The sequence below is a fragment of the Syngnathus scovelli genome, unplaced genomic scaffold (assembly GCF_024217435.2).
Source record: "Syngnathus scovelli strain Florida unplaced genomic scaffold, RoL_Ssco_1.2 HiC_scaffold_32, whole genome shotgun sequence".
In the NCBI taxonomy this organism is placed as follows: domain Eukaryota; kingdom Metazoa; phylum Chordata; class Actinopteri; order Syngnathiformes; family Syngnathidae; genus Syngnathus; species Syngnathus scovelli.
The window spans coordinates 115,001-120,000 of NW_026061412.1; positions in this window are offsets into that span (position 1 = coordinate 115,001).

Below are 5,000 nucleotides of genomic sequence, written 5' to 3' on the forward strand. Positions count from 1 at the left end.
CGGAAGTGGTCGCGGCGCCTCATTCGACTTCCAGCGGCCGGCGAGCTCGCGCGCCCGCCCGGCACATCCGGGAGGCCGTGCGCACGAGTCAAGTGGCCGAAAATAGCCCCCGCCGAGCGGATTGGCTGTTTATAAGCACCGCGGAGGTGGTCGCGGCGCCTCATTCGACTTCCAGCGGCCGGCGAGCTCGCGCACCCGCCCGGCACATCCGGGAGGCCGTGCGCACGAGCCAAGTGGCCGAAAATAGCCCCCGCCGAGCGGATCGGCTGTTTATAAGCACCGCGGAGGTGGTCGCGGCGCCTCATTCGACTTCCGGCGGGCGGCGAGCTCGCGCACCCGCCCGGCACATCCGGGAGGCCGTGCGCACGAGCCAAGTGGCCGAAAATAGCCCTCGCCGAGCGGATCGGCTGTTTATAAGCACCGCGGAGGTGGTCGCGGCGCCTCATTCGACTTCCAGCGGCCGGCGAGCCCGCGCACCCGCCCGGCACATCCGGGAGGCCGTGCGCACGAGCCAAGTGGCCGAAAATAGCCCCCGCCGAGCAGATCGGCTGTTTATAAGCACCGCGGAGGTGGTCGCGGCGCCTCATTCGACTTCCAGCGGCCGGCGAGCTCGCGCACCCGCCCGGCACATCCGGGAGGCCGTGCGCACGAGCCAAGTGGCCGAAAATAGCCCCCGCCGAGCGGATCGGCTGTTTATAAGCACCGCGGAGGTGGTCGCGGCGCCTCATTCGACTTCCAGCGGCCGGCGAGCCCGCGCACCCGCCCGGCACATCCGGGAGGCCGTGCGCACGAGCCAAGTGGCCGAAAATAGCCCCCGCCGAGCGGATCGGCTGTTTATATGCACCGCGGAGGTGGCCGCGGCGCCTCATTCGACTTCCAGCGGCCGGCGAGCTCGCGCACCCGCCCGGCACATCCGGGAGGCCGTGCGCACGAGCCAAGTGGCCGAAAATAGCCCCCGCCGAGCGGATCGGCTGTTTATAAGCACCGCGGAGGTGGTCGCGGCGCCTCATTCGACTTCCAGCGGCCGGCGAGCTCGCGCACCCGCCCGGCACATCCGGGAGGCCGTGCGCACGAGCCAAGTGGCCGAAAATAGCCCCCGCCGAGCGGATCGGCTGTTTATAAGCACCGCGGAGGTGGTCGCGGCGCCTCATTCGACTTCCAGCGGCCGGCGAGCTCGCGCACCCGCCCGGTACATCCGGGAGGCCGTGCGCACGAGCCAAGTGGCCGAAAATAGCCCCCGCCGAGCGGATCGGCTGTTTATAAGCACCGCGGAGGTGGTCGCGGCGCCTCATTCGACTTCCAGCGGCCGGCGAGCTCGCGCACCCGCCCGGCACATCCGGGAGTCCGTGCGCACGAGCCAAGTGGCCGAAAATAGCCCCCGCCGAGCGGATCGGCTGTTTATAAGCACCGCGGAGGTGGTCGCGGCGCCTCATTCGACTTCCAGCGGCCGGCGAGCTCGCGCACCCGCCCGGCACATCCGGGAGGCCGTGCGCACGAGCCAAGTGGCCGAAAATAGCCCCCGCCGAGCGGATCAGCTGTTTATAAGCACCGCGGAGGTGGTCGCGGCGCCTCATTCGACTTCCAGCGGCCGGCGAGCTCGCGCACCCGCCCGGCACATCCGGGAGGCCGTGCGCACGAGCCAAGTGGCCGAAAATAGCCCCCGCCGAGCGGATCGGCTGTTTATAAGCACCGCAGAGGTGGTCGCGGCGCCTCATTCGACTTCCGGCGGGCGGCGAGCTCGCGCACCCGCCCGGCACATCCGGGAGGCCGTGCGCACGAGCCAAGTGGCCGAAAATAGCCCCCGCCGAGCGGATCGGCTGCTTATAAGCACCGCGGAGGTGGTCGCGGCGCCTCATTCGACTTCAAGCGGCCGGCGAGCTCGCGCACCCGCCCGGCACATCCGGGAGGCCGTGCGCACGAGCCAAGTGGCCGAAAATAGCCCCCGCCGAGTGGATCGGCAGTTTATAAGCACCGCGGAGGTGGTCGCGGCGCCTCATTCGACTTCCAGCGGCCGGCGAGCTCGCGCACCCGCCCGGCACATCCGGGAGGCCGTGCGCACGAGCCAAGTGGCCGAAAATAGCCCCCGCCGAGCGGATCGGCTGTTTATAAGCACCGCGGAGGTGGTCGCGGCGCCTCATTCGACTTCCAGCGGCCGGCGAGATCGCGCACCCGCCCGGCACATCCGGGAGGCCGTGCGCACGAGCCAAGTGGCCGAAAATAGCCCCAGCCGAGCGGATCGGCTGTTTATAAGCACCGCGGAGGTGGTCGCGGCGCCTCATTCGACTTCCAGCGGCCGGCGAGCTCGCGCACCCGCCCGGCACATCCGGGAGGCCGTGCGCACGAGCCAAGTGGCCGAAAATAGCCCCCGCCGAGCGGATCGGCTGTTTATAAGCACCGCAGAGGTGGTCGCGGCGCCTCATTCGACTTCCAGCGGCCGGCGAGCCCGCGCACCCGCCCGGCACATCCGGGAGGCCGTGCGCACGAGCCAAGTGGCCGAAAATAGCCCCCGCCGAGCGGATCGGCTGTTTATAAGCACAGCGGAGGTGGCCGCGGCGCCTCATTCGACTTCCAGCGGCCGGCGAGCTCGCGCACCCGCCCGGCACATCCGGGAGGCCGTGCGCACGAGCCAAGTGGCCGAAAATAGCCCCCGCCGAGCGGATCGGCTGTTTATAAGCACCGCGGAGGTGGTCGCGGCGCCTCATTCGACTTCCAGCGGCCGGCGAGCTCGCGCACCCGCCCGGCACATCCGGGAGGCCGTGCGCACGAGCCAAGTGGACGAAAATAGCCCCCGCCGAGCGGATCGGCTGTTTGTAAGCACCGCGGAGGTGGTCGCGGCGCCTCATTCGACTTCCAGCGGCCGGCGAGCTCGCGCACCCGCCCGGCACATCCGGGAGGCCGTGCGCACGAGCCAAGTGGCCGAAAATAGCCCCCGCCGAGCGGATCGGCTGTTTATAAGCACCGCGGAGGTGGTCGCGGCGCCTCATTCGAATTCCAGCGGCCGGCGAGCTCGCGCACCCGCCCGGCACATCCGGGAGGCCGTGCGCACGAGCCAAGTGGCCGAAAATAGCCCCCGCCGAGCGGATCGGCTGTTTATAAGCACCGCGGAGGTGGTCGCGGCGCCTCATTCGACTTCCAGCGGCCGGCGAGCTCGCGCACCCGCCCGGCACATCCGGGAGGCCGTGCGCACGAGCCAAGTGGCCGAAAATAGCCCCCGCCGAGCGGATCGGCTGTTTATAAGCACCGCGGAGGTGGTCGCGGCGCCTCATTCGACTTCCAGCGGCCGGCGAGCTCGCGCACCCGCCCGGCACATCCGGGAGGCCGTGCGCACGAGCCAAGTGGCCGAAAATAGCCCCCGCCGAGCGGATCGGCTGTTTATAAGCACCGCGGAGGTGGTCGCGGCGCCTCATTCGACTTCCAGCGGCCGGCGAGCTCGCGCACCCGCCCGGCACATCCGGGAGGCCGTGCGCACGAGCCAAGTGGCCGAAAATAGCCCCCGCCGAGCGGATCGGTTGTTTATAAGCACCGCGGAGGTGGTCGCGGCGCCTCATTCGACTTCCAGCGGCCGGCGAGCTCGCGCACCCGCCCGGCACATCCGAGAGGCCGTGCGCACGAGCCAAGTGGCCGAAAATAGCCCCCGCCGAGCGGATCGGCTGTTTATAAGCACCGCGGAGGTGGTCGCGGCGCCTCATTCGACTTCCAACGGCCGGCGAGCTTGCGCACCCGCCCGGCACATCCGGGAGGCCGTGCGCACGAGCCAAGTGGCCGAAAATAGCCCCCGCCGAGCGGATCGGCTGTTTATAAGCACCGCGGAGGTGGTCGCGGCGCCTCATTCGACTTCCAGCGGCCGGCGAGCTCGCGCACCCGCCCGGCACATCCGGGAGGCCGTGCGCACGAGCCAAGTGGCCGAAAATAGCCCCCGCCGAGCGGATCGGCTGTTTATAAGCACCGCGGAGGTGGTCGCGGCGCCTCATTCGACTTCCAGCGGCCGGCGAGCTCGCGCACCCGCCCGGCACATCCGGGAGGCCGTGCGCACGAGTCAAGTGGCCGAAAATAGCCCCCGCCGAGCGGATTGGCTGTTTATAAGCACCGCGGAGGTGGTCGCGGCGCCTCATTCGACTTCCAGCGGCCGGCGAGCTCGCGCACCCGCCCGGCACATCCGGGAGGCCGTGCGCACGAGCCAAGTGGCCCAAAATAGCCCCCGCCGAGCGGATCGGCTGTTTATAAGCACCGCGGAGGTGGTCGCGGCGCCTCATTCGACTTCCGGCGGGCGGCGAGCTCGCGCACCCGCCCGGCACATCCGGGAGGCCGTGCGCACGAGCCAAGTGGCCGAAAATAGCCCCCGCCGAGCGGATCGGCTGTTTATAAGCACCGCGGAGGTGGTCGCGGCGCCTCATTCGACTTCCAGCGGCCGGCGAGCTCGCGCACCCGCCCGGCACATCCGGGAGGCCGTGCGCACGAGCCAAGTGGCCGAAAATAGCCCCCGCCGAGCGGATCGGCTGTTTATAAGCACCGCGGAGGTGGTCGCGGCGCCTCATTCGACTTCCAGCGGCCGGCGAGCTCGCGCACCCGCCCGGCACATCCGGGAGGCCGTGCGCACGAGCCAAGTGGCCGAAAATAGCCCCCGCCGAGCGGATCGGCTGTTTATAAGCACCGCGGAGGTGGTCGCGGCGCCTCATTCGACTTCCAGCGGCCGGCGAGCTCGCGCACCCGCCCGGCACATCCGGGAGGCCGTGCGCACGAGCCAAGTGGCCGAAAATAGCCCCCGCCGAGCGGATCGGCTGTTTATAAGCACCGCGGAGGTGGTCGCGGCGCCTCATTCGACTTCCAGCGGCCGGCGAGCTCGCGCACCCGCCCGGCACATCCGGGAGGCCGTGCGCACGAGCCAAGTGGCCGAAAATAGCCCCCGCCGAGCGGATCGGCTGTTTATAAGCACCGCGGAGGTGGTCGCGGCGCCTCATTCGACTTCCAGCGGCCGGCGAGCTCGCGCACCCGCCCGGCAC